Raw genomic sequence first — 21,739 nt, forward strand, 5'->3', positions numbered from 1 at the left:
ACAGTGCAGGTGGAAGGCAGTAAGTTTCTCTCAACCAGTTTTCGTGGTCAAGTTGCAAGACAAACAGACATCCAAGGGAAAACTCTTGCAGTTCAAACCACACCATCTACATTCACGGAGTCCAGGGATAGTCTGGTGAACCTGCGCAACCTTGCCCCAACTAAGGAGGTCAACCATGGGTAAACCCACAACTGTGACTTCATGCTCTGAAACAAGTAGCCCCAAGAGATAGTTGAACACGCCACTGAATATAAACAGTGCACATAACACAACACACGATGTATATCACAAATGACACACGCACATAAAAATCCTATAGAAAAATATTACAGAAATGTGTTTCGAAACAACACAGAGATCAACCTTGTTACCCACCCAGCTAAGCACAGATTTATAACATACACTGCACACCTAGTAATTTCAGTGGTGTTCTGTTCCTTTCTGAAGGCTCAGTGCTGTACTCTGACTCATAGCAGGTGTCAATGCATGGCAATCTTCCAGAGACTGGGTTCTGAAATGTGACGAATGTCCATTATTTAGATGGCGTGTTTTGAAAATGTGGAGTAGACTTTGGTTGGATCAGCAAAAGGAGGGGTACATGTATGTCGCTAGTTGCACAGGTATTTTAAGGCTTTTCATTGCATTAATTTGCGGATCAGGCAGAGGGACTTGAAGGTGGCTTGAGTGTTGCTAGAGAGTAGGTGGTGAGGCTGCTGTGTCCAGAATGGCTTAATGCTAGGAGATTCGATATTTTACAGAAATCAGTCATGAAATATACTTGAGGAAAGATTTAGGAACACATGCGTTATTTAATGGAATTCCATAGGAAAAGATGAAAGGGGGGAATCACTTTTGTAGGCAGTGTGTTACAGTATTTACACACTAATAGGCCAGACAGATGTCCAAATGATTGTACTTATAACTGACAAACTTTCCCCTTAAAATCCCTCTGTACCGAGCCAACTATGAAGGGCATAAGACTGCTTCTGTTCACATCCAAACCGACAAAGGAAGCATTACCTACTCAGAATTAGCACTGCCTGGCGCGTGAGCAACTTAGCAACTAACAACAGATGTTGGGGGTCTGCTGTTTATGTTTTACGGTCTTTGAAAACTTAGCATTTTAATGACCGATCTCATTACAGCTCAAGATCCACACACTTGGACTTTAACTAACCTATTTGTCTTGTCCTTGCAGATTCCCCCGACTGGAAGAAGTGGCCTGGCCTAGGTGGGAACCATCTTCAAAAACATAGTCTCTTGGAAGTGGTTGGTCCATTTCTTAACTAGAGACCCTTGATAAAGAAGAACCTGAAGCCTGATACCATGGCACCACCTACCGCTCCAGCCAACAAGCCTCATGTCTGCATGTCTGCCATCGTCATTATGTCCACCATGGCAGCTCTTGATGTATATCTAGCAGAGCAGAACATCGGCCCCAGGAAGATTGGGGTGGGCATCATGGTCCTTGTGGGAGACCTATGCTTTCTGGTGGTCCTGAGGTACGTGGCTGTCTGGGTTGGTGTTGAAGTGAAGACCGCCCAGCGTGGCTACGCCATGATCCTCTGGTTTCTCTTCATCTTTGTGCTGGAGATCAAGCTATATTTCATCTACCAGAACTACAAGGTGGACAGGAGGGTACCAGACCCACTCGCAAGGAAGACACTGACCCTGCTCTTATCCATCTGCATCCCCTCACTCTATGTCATTTTGGTCGCTACTGATCACATGGAGTATGTACAGGCTTTCCGCAAGAAGGAGGACTTGCGGAACCGTCTCTTTTGGGTGGTCATTGACCTACTAGACATCCTGGAGATCCAGGCCAACCTGTGGGAGCTGCAGAAAAAAGGGCTTCCCCTGTGGGTGGAGGGGCTCATGTTTTTCTACTGCTACAGCCTCCTCTTAATCCTTCCCTGCATCTCCCTGAGCGAGATCAGCATGCAAGGGGAGCACATCACACCGCACAAGATGATGCTGTACCCAGTCCTGAGTCTGGTGACCATCAACATTGTGACTCTCTTCATCCGTGGGGGGAACATGCTGCTCTACCAGGATCAGCGGGTCTCGTCTGTCTTTATGGGCAAGAACATTTTGGCCATCTTCATCAAGGCCTGCACTGTGCTGCAATACCACAGACGCATGGCCAGTGCCAGCGGGGAGGAATCCTCCCCACACTCTTCTTCGACACCACATCACATCCCACAGGCATCTCTGCCCACACCTCGACACACCACGTCCCTCGGTCCTGGAAACACAGAGGATCCTCCACAGGGACTATTTCACTTCTAGGAATCTTGGAGGTTGTAAGAAGTCAAGGGGAGTGAAACTAAATTTAATACTGAAAAGCATAAGAGATTCTGCCTTCAATGTTGTCGAGCAACACCCTTCAAACAGGGGAAGATGGTTGCATATGTGGGCGGAGGTCAAGAAACCGCCATCAGAACAGGATGGAGTCACAAGTGCCTGTTCTAATCAATCACGTTTTCTTACACTTTGTTTGAATAAGTCACCTGGAACACTTTTGAAGCTTGGGGTCATGACTATGGCCGAGGCTCTAATGAAGCACTAAGTCCCAAGCCCTCACTGCCAAATCATCTCTTGCTTTGTTCTGTTATCTGGTAACTACAGTCATGGTTCTTGCAACCACTCAAAATTAAGCTTCCTTCCCTTACTGCTGTACGGTTCCCTTTGAGACTCTTGTACCTAAAGCTGTGAGGTATGTGGCAGCACATAGCTAAATATACAGCTATCACTTCCGTAACTTGCTCAGCTTAGTTCTGACAATCTTCTAACCACGACGAAGAAACATTCTACCCAAAACCAGCACATCTTACCCATACGAATGCAATCAACTGCAAAATTAGCAGCAGATAATATGTAAGACACCACATTCTGCAATTTATTCACAAAGGATTCCCTTTTTTGTGGTAAACCGAACCGAATATTGTGTAATATTTTCCTTAGTGCACACTTTCTTCTTTCATGGAACTGTTTAGTTGCCTCTCTAAGCAATCTCAGTGCAATCAAACATTGATGGGCACCACAAATGCCAGTGGAGGAGGGCGACACTGATCCTAGGTTCTGGCCACAATTTTCTTTGATCGACTAGATTCTCTACTCTTTGTTAAAGATAGTAAGTACTACAGGAAACGCCAACAGAGAAGAAGCGGAAAATCACAAATTGGGGAAGAGGTTGTGTGTGGGGAGTCATGGCTCACAGAATCCTTGTTGCGTTTTATTATGTTCACCACTTGTTTTATGTTTGTGAAAAACATTAAAGAAAGAACATTTATCTGAAAGTGGTGTTTATCCTGCGTGCAACCGGAAGTTTACTATAAAGGGGCTGAGGGTGGGCACGCCACACAGTGATCAGCATTTAGGGTAGCTCAAGTGGTGCCTTCCAATCTGCTGACTGAATCTACTGCAATGCTGTTTTCGAAAGCATACGACTATACTAACCTTTCCCTTCCACACTTCTCTAGTCATCATTCTCTTTTTAATAAACAAAAAAAACGAATATTTTCACAGATTAAAAAAAAAATCACGTTGATAAGAAAAACTTGTCATGTCTCTTGGGAGAAAAAGCTCTTCAGGAAGCGGAAATGAAAAACTAGGACATAAGTAAAATCACCTCGGCTAGATAGAAGAGACAATGCTTCACCACTGGACACCCCTCCTCCCCACCCTCAATAGTGAGTTTAATAGGGGATAGTGTCTTTTTAGGTCTCGCCTGACCCAGCGCATGCGCTGGTCTGGCGAGACTTATTGAGAGGGCTCCAAAAAGTGCTACCAGGCCAGCCTAGAGCTACAGTGCATGGGGCCGCTTTAATGTTTGATCGTGATCGCTATCACTTTCGCGGCCGCACGGCCGCTGTGCATTGCCAATAGGTCTCGCTTTTGGGACCTTATAAGTATTTAGTTATGCAACTGTTGCATGGCTAAACACTTATAAGGTCCCAAAGGCGAGACCTATTGGCTATGCCAATGCTTGTTTGGTAGTGCCATTCAGCGACTAAATTAACAAACTTTAAAAAACATAGCGCCATGGACAAGAACATAAACATGTAGGGTGATTATACAATAGTAGAAAGAAGAATTAAACAAAAGGTGAAGGGCAGAAGTATTTAGCCAGAATGAATATTTTTCTGCAGCAGGTATGCTGCAGCTGCTTCTGGCTGTGTGGATGAGGCTTTACCTATCTTACTCTGGCAGGTTATAATATACTGGCATTGGTATGATGATTGACAAAGTGTTTCCTCAAAGCATGTGAAACACTCATTTTTAGGTCGAGCCTGGGCAGCGCACGCGCATCTGCGAGGCATGCAGTATTGGAGTATGGCTTTGAAGCACCACCCACTCGCCGCCTATATTTTTAACGCTAACACCTTCCTACAACGTCTGATATAACTAGTTTCCCAACTTTAGTTTAAGACTGCTTTAGATGACTTTTTAATTGTCTTGTGTCATTGTCCTTTGTAAATGCTGGCTTCTGAGTCGTTATTAGGCTCTTTAGTCCTTCCTGGGTACCGCCTTGTCTGCATTTGTTACCTCTCATAATGACTAGACCTTTTACTTGTCTTGTTACACGGTCTGCTTTATTTTGGATGTGAGCACTGTTTTGTTTAATGATTTTCCCTATACCACCCATTATGTCGCAGCACACCACCCACTTTTATTTTATTTACTAATGGCGATCCACTTTAACTATAACTCACGCTGAGACGTGATGGCAGTGTGCTCCTATCCCCTTTCACACTTTAACTATAGCGGACAGGTTTCTTTCTTTCTTTATTTTAGCAACGCAGTGCCCTTTAGGTATAGCTGCCGTGCTGTTTTTTTGTATACTAGCGGCCATGCGGCGCTGTCACATTCATGGAGGCCGCGCCCCTTTCTATAGACAAACCGCATCCAAAGAAAGGTGCGTGGCCGCTGTTAAAGTGAAAGCGCAGAATGGGCGCTTTTACAAAAAAAAAACATATGTTTGTCAACTTGACAAACAGATGCTTTTTTGTCAAGGTGCCCCATGCTGCTGTTTCACTTTAATGTTGGCCAAGCCACTTTCTTTAGAAGCGGCTTGTCTAAAGAAAGGGGCGTGGCCTCCATGAATGTGAAAGTGTTGCATGGGTGCTAGTGATTTGCAATGCAATGGGTCTCGCATTTGAGAGAGTTTAAGCTATTGCATTGCCAATAGTTTAAACTCTCGTAAATGTGAGACTTATTGAATTGCGAATGCTTGTTCCCATAGTCACTAGGAAAACTTCAGGGAGCATAAAACCTTTTCACTCGAGTATAGAACATCCCTTTTCTTTGATGTCCACCTCAACACCAACTCATGATGAATCTCATTCTGTATTGTTACTTACACTGTACTAATACCCACCCTATGATCTGGCTGCCTTCCTGCTGGCAGTCTGATGGCCCACTTAAGTGGGATGCTAAAATGTTCGAGTCCAGGTCCATTTCCCTTCTAAGAAACTGTGAAATCGAGACCAGAAAGTCACTAAGAATCAGTCTGAGGCTTGTAGCCCTGTGACTGTTAAAGTCTCTAAAGTCCATCCTACCAAGAGGTTATGGAGGCTACTGTACAATTCTTAAAATAAGTAGTTTTTTTCTTCATTTCACATTGGTGGATTATGAAGTTCTGCAGTGTGCTGGTGCTCTCTTACAGAGGTTGGATAGCCTTTTCGTTGTGTCTGTGACCGTCACTGTAATCGAATCCAGTCTGCCCTCCAGAATGGTGAATTTACTTTCAACATTGTCCACTTATAGTGCAGCCTGTCATGGGAGGCCGTCAAGCCAGCCTCCAAATGAACTCTAACAGCGTTATTTCCAGTAACCCCTTCACCGCTCAGATGGAGGCTGAAAAAAGCCTCCAATGGGACAGCAGTACTTCCTTACAGATGGAACTGCAGCATTGGAGGGCCAGCTTTATGAGTTTTCCCCATTGCTAAAACACGACTGAACCTTGAAGTTTGCCTCCTGGATGCTCTTAAGAAGAGCTGTATCCCTAATGATTGAACAATTTGCCAATGTTCGCCCACCCTCGCCTTCCCCTGGGACCCTGCCTGGCCAGTTGGGTGAATCACTCAGCCCTATATCGCAGCAGTGAATTGTGGTAATTATCTCTCTTCTGGAGCTGCACCCTCAGTGGAGTGGTATGCCACTCAGCCATGTTTCATCTGCAAGCTTGCACTTCTCCATCATGCACATAGTATCTTGATGGCAGCCTCTGAGCACAGAGAGTATGGTATTTCATAGTAATGTGGTGATCCCAGCCACCATGTTAGTCATTGTGGGTGCAGGGGGAGAACTCTTTTCGACATTCTCTTAAGAGCCAGAGCACTGTTCACAATTGTGAACCAGTTGGTAGCAGGACCACCACAACTGTTTACCTATGATCTCAGACCTGAAACTGGTGCCACACCAATAGGATTCAAGGCAATTTCAGTATGGAGCTTGGCTTGGTGACGTCCTGTCCACTGCTTGCGTGGACACGCTTCTAGACCTGGCTTTCAGCCATGTTCGAATGATTAAAGCTAAAATAGCTGTTGTTGTGACAGGAGGCTGTTACAAGGCGGCCATCTTTACCATTCCAAGATCCCTGTTATTGCACATTTGTGAACATGTATCATGGCACATGCATGCCGGCGCATCACAAAGCATGCATTACATTGCGATGTATTGTGGTTAACATGGATCTCACTGTTCCAATATGGTTGAAATGTGTCAGAGCAAACAAGCATTGGAAAAAGCATAAAGGCGTGACCTATTGGCTTAGAAAATATTAGTTGCAAACTGGCACTTTTGCCACTCTTTCTGAAATTCAAAGACGTTTACCACCTTGTGGTCATTATTTTTAAAACACCTGATTGCAAACAGTTGTGTGCCAACGTTTTGGGTCTGCTGCACCCGATACAACAAAAGTACCTGATGGCTTATAAACTACCTGTCTATTTCACTAGCATAAGGTGTGGGGTCATCCAAGCTTGTGAAGGGAAAGGTTGGCCCTTCGGGTCTACCTTAGGCATGCATGGGATTTTGCCGACTGAGCAGAACCAAGTACATTATTTGTGGCAGTGGTTGCAGTTGGTGGGCACTGACACTCATTTTTGGGGATTGGGCTTATTTTTCATCATAAGACTTCCACTCAGAACAAGAGAGAGGAAGGCAAAAAAGTTACAAGAAGGGAGATAAGCACAGAAAAACTATGGCAATGGATGGGAGCAGGGATTCAAAAGAACCTGCAAGAGTGAGAAAACAAAAGGAAGGGTAAGACGGTGGAAGAAAGCAGCAAGAAAGAGGCATGTAGTTGGAATCAAGTCTAAGCACTCTTGGTATTCGGCAACTCCAACATTTGGCAGCATCAACAGTAGGCTCCTAAGAAAAGCCTGGGCGCTCGTGCCCTCATTTATTTATTTTGTTTTGTATTCTACAAGTTAAGCTCTGTCAGAACTTCTATAATCAAGAACCCTGGCTGCGCAGTAAGAGGCTGCTAGACTGTCACCTGAAGTGACCATGAAAGCAAGACATTGGCTGTGAAACTGCAGGCAGCAGACTACACTGGAAGTCTGCAACAAGCAGAAACTGCTTCCCTAGGGACCTTCTTGAAACGTGGATTGGCAAACCAATAGGTCTTGCCTCTTAGCTTCGGCAGAGATCATATTGGCCAGTGCGATGCCACATGCCCTGGCTTTTCTTTTCTAATTTAGGATTAGAAGATGGTAGATGTGAATCCAGTAGCGGTACATTATAAACAGAACAAAAAAGTGCATTTGCAAATAGGAGTTGTGTGGTATCTTTATTGGGGAGCACAACAAGATAAAGAATACCATTCACAGTTATCGAACGGTCAGTAGTCAGCTCAGTGCAACTTTAAAAGGAAAACTAAGGGGAAAATCAATCAGAATGTTTTCTTGTAAATCTTTTTACCAATCAAGTGTCCGAGAGAGTGTATAATGAGGCTGTACAATTGGTTAATGCACCCAGCCCAGATTCTCATCCAGCACAGCTGCCAATTTTCCCATGCCATGAATGTTTATACCCACAGTGCCAAGCACACGGACAATTTTGGATCATTTGAAGAGAAAACAAGGCATTTCCCACCAGATTTGGCTTACAATGAACTTGCTAGGATCTATATCTAGCTATTTCATATCACAGACCTTACATGGTCTCTAACTCATTGCTTTTGCTCCTTTCTGGCTGCCCTGCGACCTCTGAATTGTTTTTGTTGTTACAATTATGGCTGTTTGATGTCATATGAGGGATCACTGTTTTGAGACATTTACTAGTGTGAGAAGTGTAGCGAATGTCAGAAATCATTAACTACACAGAATCTGCACAATTACTGGAAACATGTCTAGTGACGCGACTGCAGATAGGCTACAAACCAGGAAATGTTAAAATACACATGAGTGACTTTTAGAGAGCGATCTCAGGGTGACTAAGCAAGCTGTACCTCCTCTTGAACTGAACTTTTCTTTGCATTGTGGAACTTTTTCTCATGCAAGTATTGTTTGAGAGTTGAATTTATATAGTGTTTCATACCCCTGACCAGGCGTCAAAGCACTTTAGGAGATGGGTAGCAAGGTACACCATGGAGGAGAACTTGGTTGGAAGAGTGTTGAACTACAGTGTGGTCGCCATGGGACCTTCTTTTAGTGTAGCATGAAATATACACAAGTGGTCTCCTTTTTTAGGTTGTTACTCTTAGGCGTGTCATGTCGGGACAGAACAAATGAGCTTTATACTCTGATTGTTGTGATTGATGATTGGATGATTATGGGCATCCAGTGGATACAGGCCACGAGTGTGGATGGTTTTATAATACCAGGGAGCAACAGGTGAATAACCCACTGGCATGCACTAGGGAAAATACAGCTATAATAAATATTCTTTAGTAGCTACAATGGAGCCAGAGGAGAGGTCAACTGTGGTGCACTAGTTACAGGTGGCCGTAGAAAACAAGCATTGACAAAGTCAATGGGTTTGCCAATATTAAACATGTATTGGCTACGGCAATGGTTTAAGGAGGAAAAGATCTCTATATAAAAAAAACTAGAGGCTTTTCTGACTGGATAAATACTTTAGTTTAAAAAATTGCAGATAATTGTGTTGAAACTAAAATAAGATCATTGAGTACTTATTTGCCACGATTGTTTAGTAACACCTTCCAAAGAGGGAAGGTTATGGAATTCAAGCGAGGGAGTAAAGGTATGACCTTAAACAGTTCCAACACTCTTCATGCTGCATTTCAGCGCCTGCAGGAAAGTGGGCACGTGAAAACACTGTCATGCTGGTGACCCAGTGGGTACACTGACTAATACTCTACTACCTGTCCTCTCTACCAGAGGTAACACTGCTGCTGCTTTTCTTACAGGGGGCCGATATTGCAGTGCCACTGCAAAACCGGCACCCAGTAACAAAAACGACCCCTACCACTCCAAAACCGGCCCCCACTCTTCCAGTTGACCAGGAAAATACCCGGTGCGCGCTACAGCCAGTCCGGCCCTGCCGGTATTCTTTCAGAGATGGGGGGGGGGTGGATTTAAGGGATAAATTGCCTTTTACAGGGGAGACGATGAGAACCAACGCAGGGGTGCTGACTCTGCCCTCCTTGTCCCCTCCGCCAATGGCCTTTCAACTTCTAGATGCGACAACACCATATATAAAAGCGCAAGGTGGAGTTTAAAAAACAACGTGGGAGGAGGGACAGGGAAAGGAACATGGGACGAGCACCTCTAGAAATTTTCAGGGGAGGAGGTAGAGGTGGGAGACTGACTACAGACATGCACTCTTCGTGAGTATGAGTGAATGTCCAAAAGTTTAAAAGATTTTTTTTAAAGTACCAACTGGAGCCTGTGCAAGTGAGCGCATGAATCTTTACCCTAAAATGAGGAATCTAGTCTGCGACTGTTGTTTAATTTACATAAATATCACCATTTTCATGCATTCCATGCTGCTGCAGTCCACATGAAATTGAAGTGACATTCAATAAACAGGGGAGAGCGGGGTGGGTTTAAAAACGACAGACCAGGAGGAGGGGGTGGGTAAAAAACAAGTGGGAGCAGGACAGCTGTGAAGGAGAGTATCTGCATGAGTCTGCATTGGAAGGACACTGGCCACCGGAAGCAGTTCTTGGTCTAGGCTCCACGGCAGGCTGATGACTCAAGCCCAGGAGGAAGATTGAGGCCCTGACCAATAGGAAGCAAGAAAACAAGAGTGACGTGGGAGCCAACCAATGGTAAGTAAAGTTAAGTAATGGGCTGCTCTGAACCCCTTTTAAGATTTTTTTTTCAATACAAGTGATTATGCAAGCACAGTGCAAATGTTGTGTAGGGGAAATCTAAAGATGTATAGAGAACGCCTAGGAGTGGCGTGAAAGCCTACATCCAGCATAGATACGGCAGTCACTGAAGTGATTTAATGCCACACTTCATAAATACACTGTGGGATCCACACAGAAATGCCAGAGAAACAGAAACACAGCATGCCCTGGATATATGCAGGCAACCTATATGATGTTCAGGGTCCACAAGGAGCAACTCAGTGTAATCATCAATTACTCACAGAAGAAATGACATGGTTAATACTATTTAGAGCCCGGAAGTGATAGAGCACAAATCTACAGTCAGGCTCTGCTGACAGCCTCCCACAGGCAGACGGTCACAATCAAACGTGCAATCCAATAAAGAATTTAGATAAAAGGAGACACAGACATTAAAGAGTCTATGGCCAAATGTCCAGTTTATATAAACAACATTCAACTATGTCATTACTAAATTTGAAGTGTCAGATTTCACCCATTGATTGCTAGGGACATCCCAGCAGCAAGTGGGGCAGCCAAGTGCATGCACTTATTACAGGCAGGCATGGCAAGTCCTCTGTGGTCCCCCAGCAGCAACAGGAGCAACTCTAGACAAACTGGTTGCAGTCATTCATGGCAAATACTCTCCATCCTGGAGTGCTAGAGGAACAACACAGGTATGCACTATTTATAGCAAACCAGGATAAACTCTGCACCCAGAAGCGACAAGGAGGAAACCCAGACGTGAACTGGTTACAGTTTGCCATAGTATGACTAAGGAGCAGCCAAAGACATGTCGTGGAGACAGCAATGATAAATGTCCTGTAGAGCCAGTAAAGGAGTAAAATGAAGCACCCCACAGGCAGACTCTAGAGATATATAGCCTTGGTAAATGTTCTGTAGAGTCCATCGAGGAGAGACAGAGGAGCAACCCAAGACGTGGTGGAGGCTGCCTTGGTAAGTACTCTCTAGAGTCAGTCAAGGAGCAAAAGAGAAGCATCTCACAGGCATGTTCTGAAGATATATAGCCCTGGTAAATGTTCTGCACAACCCAACCAGAAGTTACAGAAGAGCAGTCAACTTGCATGCACTAGATACACGCCAGGATGGTTTAGAGGGAACAGAACGATGTGTGTTTTGTAAGAGGAACTGGTGTTAAGGTGTACAGAACCAAAGCTCCTCCGTGAGAGCGAGTGGTGCCACGTCTTTCATTGTTTTGAATAGCCGCTAGTGACATTTGTTCAGGGATCAATTGTGCACAAATGTCAAACGGGTCAGTTGCTAAAAATGGAGACTTGGTGTCCTGAAGATGAGGAAAGTCCAGATTGAAAAGTGAACAAATTTCTCCAGGAGGTGGAACTAAAATGGGGTGTGGAATTATAGGTGGGGCTGATCTTACGGATGTTGATATAAAAATACACGAGAGTGGCGTGGCGGTAGAGGGAGAAGGAGATGGATGATGGTAGGTGAATGTGGTTGTCATTGCAGGGTGGCAATTAGGTCGGGAAGGAATATGAAAATAGAGGGTGTAGATACAAGATCAGTGGATGGTGGGGAATTGGAAATATCAATTTTGGATAAGCTGAGGATATATCATTTCAGGACGATCAAAATGAGGTAAATGTAATATTTGGGTGCTAGTATATTTTCCTAAACTTAGTTACAAACAAAAGGAGCACTAAACAGTCCGAAGGTGTATAATATGGGAAAGCAAGATTGACAGCGTAGAGGAGAAACAGTGGGAGCGAACATGGACCACTGCGGTCATGACAGGGGGAGGGAAGTTGTACAAAAGGGGTCGGGGAGGAGCTGTCATTTCAACTACAAGCCAGATGTCCCAAGGTGTATCGTGCATACTGAGAAGATTGGATGGGGGCTTGGAAAGACAGCCTTGAGGGACACACTTGCAAGCAGGGATTCAATAAAGAGTTGGATAAACACCAAGGTACTGCAGTGTTGAACCAGAGTGCTGCGCCCTTCATAACTAGACTGTACAGGGTTGAGAGTAGGATGGTGTACTGTATCGAAGGCTGTAGAGAGGTCCGGGAGGATGTGAGTGGGGCCTAGATATTTGTGATGGACCATGGTGAGAAAGTTGAAAATATTAGGTGAGAGAGATCTTAGCAGAGGGTAGTCCCCCTTCAGAAAGTTGTAAACTGCAGTAGTTGGAGGGAACATCAAGCTTGTGGATGTTTGTTTTAGTAGTGGGATAACAGCTAACTTGAAGAAGGTGGGACTAATGCCAGTAAGTAGTGACCTCAGAGAGCTGAGAGGGTTCATAAAGTGTGACCAAGGACTTTGGATTATTGGGGCATTAAAGGCCTGGATATGGGGTAAATGTAAATGTAAATGTCAAGGTACTTATAGAGCGCACTGTCACCAGACAGCCACCTTGCGGTGTCGCCTTTTGCGGTTTCCTGGCGCTGATACTCATACCGCTGTGGAACCCCTCCTGGCTTTCCCTGTGAAGTGTCCACTCCTGGGCACCCCCAGGGTGAAGCCAGGCATCCTTAGCGCTGTTGGGGCCGGTGTGGAGGCTAAGCAAGCTATTGCCCAGAGTTGCAGCGTGGGGCCCGTGATTAGAATAGGCACCAAGGCGAGAATAGACAGGTCCGAGGAAATTGAGCCCGAGCCCCGCCGAGGCGGGAATCGAACCCTGGTCCCTGGCCAGAACTCTGCTTCAGGGTCTGCCGCTCTAACCATTGAGCCACACTCCTCCACAAGGTGCAAGATGCTTTGCAGAGTGGAGCATGGGCTAGGTCAGTAAGGAGAGGTGGTGAGGAGGGTGGGTTGATGGTGGCTAAAGGATTGAAAAGCAAATGGCTGTGAGACGCGTGCCGAATAGAGTAAATAAAGTGTGGATATTTTATATCTTTTAAGATAGTGGTGAAAGCAAAATGTGGACATCTGGTATGTGCTAGACTCGAGGGATAGGAAGAGATTAAAGGTTCCAGAAAGTTTAGGTGGTGGTGGGGGCCTGGCCTCCATCCGGTAAATTGCCCCACCCCCTTACTTGCAGTTCACCAGAGAGATCCCCTCTCCCAGGAATTTTGAGCAGACCAGAAAGGCCCTTCGGAAGCTCATCAGAGAAGAATGCTGACTGGAATAAGATGAGGAGAGAAAGAGTTGGCAGAAGCGAAGGGGGTATTGTACTGAGGAAAAGAGGATGGAATGTCTGAGGAGAGAGGCAGTTGATGGACTTTGGTGGAGGTCTGGGAACTGCTGAAGGCAGAAGGATGAGGTTAGAACATTGATGACATTTATGGGGTCGCCAATGGTTGCCGCTGCGACCCCTGCTTTGCCCCTTGTGACTCCTGGCACTGCCTTTGTGACCCCTGGCCAAAGAGGTGGCAAAATCAGTGACAGGAACACAGGGGCAGCTCGTCCTTATGGGCGTCAGTTGGGGCTCCACTTTCCTTGTTTTATATCATTTTTTTTTTATTACACTAATAGTGAAATATATTAGTTATCAGAATATGACTTTCCCTGTTAGCTGAAGCAAAAAAATGCTTTTAAAGTATGTTGTGGGCATACTTGCAGGTACAGTGTGTTTATATGAAAGACATGTGTGTCAATGTGTACGTATGTGTGCTTGAGTGAAAGTAAACGTCAAATGGCGTGTGACGTTACTTCTGCTACACATGGCATTTTGGTAAATTGATGTTCATGGGACAGAAATGGAACGATGAAGTGAATGAAGAGGTAGGTACAGCTGAAGAAGAAGTGGGTGAAAGAGTCGTTGAGATGGGGATGGGAGACCTGAAAAGTTAAGGCTAGTTGGCGAAGAGCTGAAGGAAGATGGATGAGGGGAAAGGAAGTGCTATGTAGTTATAGCGAGCAGAGGAGCGATTGAGAGATGGGTGAGGGGAGAGGATCTTGGAAGACAAGGAAGTGATAAACCATGTGGTAAAAGTATGGAATTAAAGAAAGAAAGAGCAAGGAAGGATTTTGTGACAGAGAATGAGGGAAGAATAAGGAGTGCTGGAGGGTGATTAGGAAAAGGGCAATAAAGATGAATGTTCCATCTCAATTCATCCAGAGAATGACATCTGTTCTAGCATGTTGCTGTGCATAGGCCAACATGGGGCTGTATAAATAGAGACCCAGACAGGGACTGAAAGAAGCCTTGAAAGTGAGAGAGATGCCCAGAGAGGGAAGGAGAGAGAGAGAGACTGAAAGGCCAAGAGAGAGAGAGGCAGTCAGAGTCCATAAGTAGTTTTGTGAAGTAAAAGAAAAGGGTCAAAGCAGAATTTCAGTGCAAAGAAACTTTAGTAGTTGGTCTGGCTACCCTGAGATGTTTTGATTATTATTTGTAGAGCTCATTAAGCCCCCAAACGGTTGCCTGATTGCACGGAAGGAGGTGGAGATTGGAAATAAAAGATATAAGGAGATAAGAATTAAAGGCCCAAAACAAGTGTAATCAGATGAATGCAGCAGGTCTTTTCCACATCATTAATAATTCACCAGACCACGCAAAAGAGCTTTACGTATCTGGCCCACAGATAGAGATTAAAAGAGGAGTAAATTAAAAATAGGCAACACGGGAGATCAGAAGAGGGACGGGTGAGTGGTGACAATGGTATGAATCATGGCATTACAGAGCTGGATGTGTGGTAAGTAACTCAATAAATACTAAGGCGTACCAAAAATGCCCCATGTAGACACTAGAGTGCAACAAGGGGTAAAGCCAGCTCTCTCATGAGCCTCCCCAAAAAATGGAGGGACTTACCAATTTGCAAGTAGGGCCGCACTATAAATGGAAAATACTTAATGGGGTTATTTATTTCCTAAGGTCGACTTCTTCTTGTTAAAAAAAGACGGTACTCTACCTTTGAAATACATATGAGATGGGGACTATAATTGTAAGGGTAGCTATGGCACCAAATGTTCTTGCTGCTGCAACTCAGTCTTTTTCTCACACTATGCTTACTCTTGCTTATCCAATTCATATATGAAGTCATAAAACACGTCATGAGTGATGTAATATATGAAGTCATAAGCAGTTCATGCAGGGGCAAGTGATAGTTAGAGCTGCTAACCATAACTGGCGTATTTCTGTGGCTTTTTGTGTTCAAACGTTAATGTTGTCACTGACATATTTACCTAACTATAACGTTACTTTAACCTTTGGTTTTATCAGCAAATTTCTGAGAATTTATTTATTTATTTTTTTAAACAGGTCTGTTTTATCAAACCTAACTATAACATTATTTGAACCTTTGTTTCTTTCTATTAATTTCTAGTTTTTAAAAAAATGTAAAGTAATATTTTATTTGCCATACGTAAAGCCAACCCCCTGCTCCGCACCGCCTTTGGCCGTGCATGGTGCTGGGTTGACCGCAGGGCCTGGCCTGTTGCAAGGCCCTGCAGCATACCCCCTACAGGCAGCCAACCCCACACTGAGCATTGCCTTTGGACATGCACAGAATGAGATTGGCAACAGGGCCCGGCCGGCCATGTTGCCAACCCACCCGGAGGCAGTCAACCTCATGCTGCGCCCAGGCTTTTGTCAAGCGAGGTGTTGGCCGCAGGGCTTGGCTTTCAGCCAGGCCCTGCGTCCAACTCCTCGCAGGTGGCCATCCGGAGACAGCCAACCCAACACCGTGCACAGCCTTGGGTAGTGAGTGGTGTGCGGTTAGCCGCAGGCCCTGCTTCCAACTCCCCGTAGTCAGCCAACTACATGCTGTGCACAACCTTTGACAGTGTGCAGCGGGTGTTGGTCAGAGGGCTTGGCCTGCCACCAGGCCCTGTGGCCAAACCCCTAGCCTGTGGCCCAACCCCCAGCAGACTACTAACCCCACAATGAGCACAGCTTTTGAAGTGCTGCATGCCCTCCCACCCAAAGCCTCATTAGGTCCTGGGAACCCCATCCCCCAGTGCATTATGTTTTTTAAAAGGGAGAGGGGCTGTGTGCTCCCCCAAGCTTCATTAGGTCTTGGTGACCCTAGCCCGTATTATTTAACAGTGGGTGCCTTAGTGCCCACATATGACCCCCACAACACACAATTTTGGGGGCCATTGATGGAGCCCCAGGGCAACCATGGCACCAGCATGCTGCAGGAAGAGCATTGCTCCCACCCAGAGGGAGCAGCTATTTATGCTGCTCCCTCCAGGCGGGGGAAATCTGTTGATCTGTTTCATACCAGCATCAGTGCGGGCAGGGAAACAGATCTCAAATCTGCTCCCAGCTGTCGTTTTTACAGCTCAAGCCAGCTGAGAGCAGACTGTGTTCGCTCCCATTTGGCGGGAGATAAAAAAAATGCTCCTACCAAACGGGACCAAACATGTTTCCCCGCCTGTGCCGGTGTGGGCAGGGAAACCATTGTGTTCCGGGGTGAGCTCCCCGGGACACAGCAAGTGTGTCCGCCCCAGGGGATGGGGTCCCCGAGGACATTAAAGGCTCAGGAAGGGGCTGGGTGGGCCAACTTGTTTTTTAAAAGTTTATCTGCTCCGGGGGATGGGGTCCAAGGGCCTTTGAAGATTCAGTACATCGTGCCACGTGGACCCCTCCCCCTTTTTGGACATTTTGGCCCCCGGGTGGGATTCCCATGGCCTATAATGGCTTAGGGAGGGGGGACCCATCCCATTAATAAAGAAACCAGCACTGGGAGATGGGGTCAATGGGACCTTTGGAGGCTCTGGAGGAAGGGCCCTTTTTGGGCATTTCAGCCCCAGGAATGGGCTCGCTGGGGCCTATAATGGCTCCGGGAAGGGGGGGGGGGGTGTTGGGATACTCAGTGAAGACTAACTGTGAGAGTGATGTTAGTAACAATACAGGATTAAAGTATATCATCTATTTTATACAACAACAAAAAATAATAGCAACATTAATACAAGACTCTCCCATGGAAAGCCGGAGTTGTTACAATGGAGTGCTAATAGCTCAGAAACAATGGAGGGATTAAAACGTCCCTTGTAGTGCTGGATATAGTGTTCAATAAAGTTAGAACAATGGGTGGTACAGACATGTTTAATTTGTTTTTTTATAGTGCTTGAGCGTATCAAATAGTCAATTTCAGCAGGAGACTCAAAGATACCGCATCAGTTGCACTCCAATCAATATAGCGTTTTTTTTACTTTTAATTGGACCACATTTAGGCACAAATTCAGGAGCATAAGCCCTAGCCCGGTAGCGCAAGACATTTTTAAACTCCAGAATGTGATCCACACAGCGGGGCATAAATATTTGTTTTTTAAATTACCATGAACAGTCCACCAATCCGGAACGCTACATTTTCCTGCCCTTCTGATGGGGTATAATGCAGAGGGCCTCTTTGACTGGGAGCTTGAATTTGTACATAAGGAAAAAAAAGCTGTCAACAGTAAAACACAAGGCGGCCTTTACAGCGTGCTCCGCCCTTTTTGAAAAGGAACGGAGGCTGACAATCTTCAGAGAATTATTAATCAAAGCTGGCATTACATGGGCTAGAGACGTAATCAGTCCTCTTCAGCATAATTGAGGAATAAATATTACCGACAGTCATTCAATTTGCAAGACGAGCGTGTTCACTGCAAACAATACATCTAATTACAGCAAGCAACGCTTATTTTATTTTTATGTGTTTTTCATTATTTATGATTTTAGCTTACTGCTGAAGCATGCCACTTGTGTTTACATATTTGTGTTGCTTATTTTCGCACAAACTGCTTTGTCTTCAGATTTATGGCAATCAGCGATATGACATTTGAACAGAAACAGCCAAGAGAGTTGAGGATGTACAAAAGAAAGCAGTATTTTTGTAAATAAGTTCTTGAAGTCCTACAGTTTATGAAAATTTGCATTTGCAGTATTTCATTAAGGCATTTGGGGAAGCTAAACGTGTTAATGGCGGATGGCGAATGAATGCAAAGTGAGTATGCCCCGCCATTACGGGAAGGAACTGCAAGTAAACCTAAGGTGTAAACTCTGTTCAAGGGCTCAAGCCTAATTCATACCTCCTTTGGGTCATTACAACCGCTTGGAAGGACTCTGCAAAATATAAAACATTGTAAAGACAGAAACAGCAGATTGTGCACAGACTACTAATTTCAGAATAAAGGGAGGCAGGGGCTCAGAATGAAGGATTTAGCTTGGGTACAGCAGAAGAAGGCTGACAAGTCTTTGGTAGACTTTGGGAGAAATACTGCCAAGCAGCTTTACATCAACAGCAGTTTTTAGGTCTCGCCTGACCCAGCGCATGCGCTGGTCTGGCGAGACATTTTGTGAGGGCTCCAAAAAGTGCTACCAGGCCAGCCTAGAGCTACAGTGCATGTGCGCGGGCGCGCGCGTCGCGCTTTACCGCGATTACTTTCACTTTCGTGGCCCCACGGCTGCTTTGATGTTTGATCGCGATCACAATCACTTTCGCAACCCCACGGCCGCTGTGATGTTCTCTGTGTGGCTTCAATATATTGCAGCAGTTAAAACAAGCATTGGCATAGCCAATAGGTCTCGCTTTTGGGACCTTACAAGTGTTTAGTTATGCAACTGTTGCATGGCTAAACACTTATAAGGTCCCAAAGGCGAGACCTATTGGCTATGCCAATGCTTGTTACTTTTGGCAGGTACGTTATCGGTGAAGGCCACAAGCAGAACTTTCCCTCTAATGAAAGCGAGACTTCTTTTATTTTTATTTGGACAGGTGTAAGAGCAAGGCCATTGGAATTTTGCGATTGTGAGTTTGCAGTGATTTTCGCATACTTATAAATTAGCCACATTTGTCACTAAATCCATAATCTGCTGCATAATCTGCAGATTGTAACCCCCAAAAATTGTTTCTAGCTCAAATGGTTCAGAAGTTACTAAAAATGCAGCGACATATGTTGCCGCGCAGTGGAAGGCCGTTTAAAAAGGTTCACTAATTGCTTCTTGCTATATGTGGATGTTAAAATGAGATGCAACTAACGCCCACGCAGTGTTTACAAGTATAAAAATGACAAAATAACGAAGTAATACTACCACAAAACGTGCTGCGTCATGCCACATAATTTAACTTTTTTAGCCATATAATTTACTCAACCCGGTGGCATACTTTGGCCCTCCCTGGTGACATAATCCAGTGGCCCTGTGTAAGAGGAACACCATCAAGAAAGTATACGAATTAAGACTCTGAGACCTGATGTAAAAAGAGCAAAAGGTGCTGTTTGACTTCAAACAGGCTCATGGTAAATACCTTTTAGGTTACTAGGAGGTGGTGGGGTGCACCGGTACCTAGGCTGATTTGTATATAGGTGGGTGATCTGAGGTAGCATAGTAGGCAGGGTCAGATTGGTAAAGTGGGCACTCGAGCGATGGACCGGTATCTGAGTTGAAGCTGTGGGTTGCTTTTTTGGCTAGGGTGGTAGCCTCTGTTACCTGCAGTGGCGGCTCCCCCATTGGGGCGTGGGGGCGTCGCCCCACTGCTTTCTCGCAGTGCGAGAAGGCAGAAACATAAATGGCAATAACTACCATTTATGTTTCTTCTGCTCGCACTGCGAGAAAGCAGAAGTGCCTAGTTGAGGGTAGGCTTGCCTGCTCGAGGGCAGGGGGCAGCGGCTTGCCCACTGTTGTGCATAGGGACTGTTCGGTCGGCCCGGGGCCGACCAAACAGTCCGTATGCACAACAGTAGGCAAGCCACCCCCCCCTGCCCTTGAGCAGGCACGCCCATTCTCCCTTGTTCTCTATGTGGAGAAATTGGCCTGGCTGTGGGGCGTTCTTCGATGCGCCTCAGCGTTGTGATTGGCGAAGGAGGCTGCCTTTCCTAGTGACGATCATCGAGCTTCAGGAATTGGAAAAATGCAGGACGGCGGGAAGCTGAGGTGGCGCAGGACGGTAAGTTTTAATTTATATATTTTTGTTATTATACCCCTCCCGCCTCCCCCATCCCCTCCCTCGACGACCCGACCCCATTTACACCCACCCGCCCATCATGCCGGCCGTGGCTGCAATTGGCAGAACCCCACTGTTCCCGAATTCCTCCAGTATCTGTTATCTTTCAGAGCTCGGCCCTCTTATTTTATGAACCTGTGAAGGACGGTATGCTTGGAAGATGCTGTGTAATTAGTAAATGTGAAATTCGCAGCAGTGAACACAATGGCGTGCTTTATTGCATTTGTTTATGACATTTGCGGTTGAGTCAGAACTTTACTTTTCACTCGCTCTAGAGCAAATACTAGATGCATTTTTTTTTTGTCATATAATGAAAGGGATTTGTTCTGGTGCAGAGCAGCAGTTCTGCTGCCACCGCGCGGGCAGTGCAAAATAACTTTTTTTTAGCAGGCATTTCCGTAAATGTAGTACTGAACAAATATATCAAACCCTGGCAATGTCAAACAGGGGATCTCTTAGGGCCTACTGCGGGATCACATTTTTCTGTGTTTTAATCTCTACAAGGTATAAAAAACACCGACATATAGCAAACAAAATGGAGCAAGCAGGAATGAAAAGTGGCAAGAGGCAGAAAGTTCGGGGGAGGGGGAAGAAGCATGAGGTGGACTCAAGAACCAATCTCTCCTAATGTCTGATATTGTCCGAGGTTAAGTGGCATATCATGGTGGGCGTGCAGTTGTGAACATGGAGATGCCCACCCAGGTGGCATAGTTGTGCTGTTTTGGGCATGTTTGTGATGGTCTGTCTAATGTGTGCTGTTTGGTGGTGTGCAAATGCAACTCAGATTCTAATTGGCACGCATGTGTTGTTAACATGTTACCCAAATATGTGGCATATCTATGCAGTGCTGGGTGAGTGCACAGTGTTCTGTTTATCGTGTTGTGCATTTCATTATTTAAAATATTTCCCCTGATGATGTCATATTTGAAATCATCAGCGATTTCTCTAGTGATAGTTCACAAAAGGTAACATCGAGAATGGAAATCGGAGTGAAATGTAGACATAGACGCCTCGTGGCCGTGCATCCTTTACTATAAATGTATACGCACACGCACCCACACACACACCACTCACTCCTCAGTTTAAATGATTTATGAATTGGATGGTCGACTTAAACTCATTTTCAAAATACTAATACAAAGATCTGTTTTATCTCTGCACTATAAATTAAGTTAATTATCTGATATCTGTTTTACCACAACATTCTCTCTGCGTGATGCCTGTTTTGTTTGTACGTTTCACTAGTTAAAACCATTACAAGTGTATCAGTGTATTCAAAAGTTAATATGGGAAAATAACATCAGCATATGCAAAGATTGTCCTCTATAGCTCTTAAATATTGGCAATTTCTTAAATGATAAATAATTCAATCGTAATGCTTTAACCTTCCTCCTTTCTCTAATTTGCTTGAAAATGCACCATTTATCCACTCTTTTTTCAAAATTTTCCCAGGAGGAGATCCCCCCCCCCTCCCCCGTAGGTTGTTCGAGGTTGTTTGCTACACTCGGTCGTGACAGTGCAGTACAGCAGTAATTTTACGCCCTACCACTTTCAAATGTCACCAGCCGCCACTGGTTACCTGCCT

The 21,739-nt window shown here is 45.2% G+C and overlaps 1 protein-coding gene and 1 pseudogene across 3 annotated transcripts in view; one reads left to right on the forward strand and one right to left on the reverse strand.

Moving 5' to 3' along the window:
• The window catches only part of LOC146798171 (transmembrane protein 121 pseudogene), a 49,802-nt pseudogene extending 46,508 nt beyond the window's left edge, over positions 1-3,294 (forward strand). For both annotated transcript variants that reach the window (XR_014968630.1, XR_014968629.1), the window contains one exon: positions 1,199-3,294. The product of XR_014968630.1 is annotated as a transmembrane protein 121 pseudogene, transcript variant X2 (transcript). The remainder of the gene's footprint in view (positions 1-1,198) is intronic.
• MRPL11 (mitochondrial ribosomal protein L11) overlaps positions 1-21,739 on the reverse strand; it is a 701,579-nt gene that overhangs the window by 583,195 nt on the left and 96,645 nt on the right. The window lies entirely within an intron of this gene.

The sequence above is a fragment of the Triturus cristatus genome, chromosome 9, assembly GCF_964204655.1.
Source record: "Triturus cristatus chromosome 9, aTriCri1.1, whole genome shotgun sequence".
Taxonomy (NCBI): domain Eukaryota; kingdom Metazoa; phylum Chordata; class Amphibia; order Caudata; family Salamandridae; genus Triturus; species Triturus cristatus.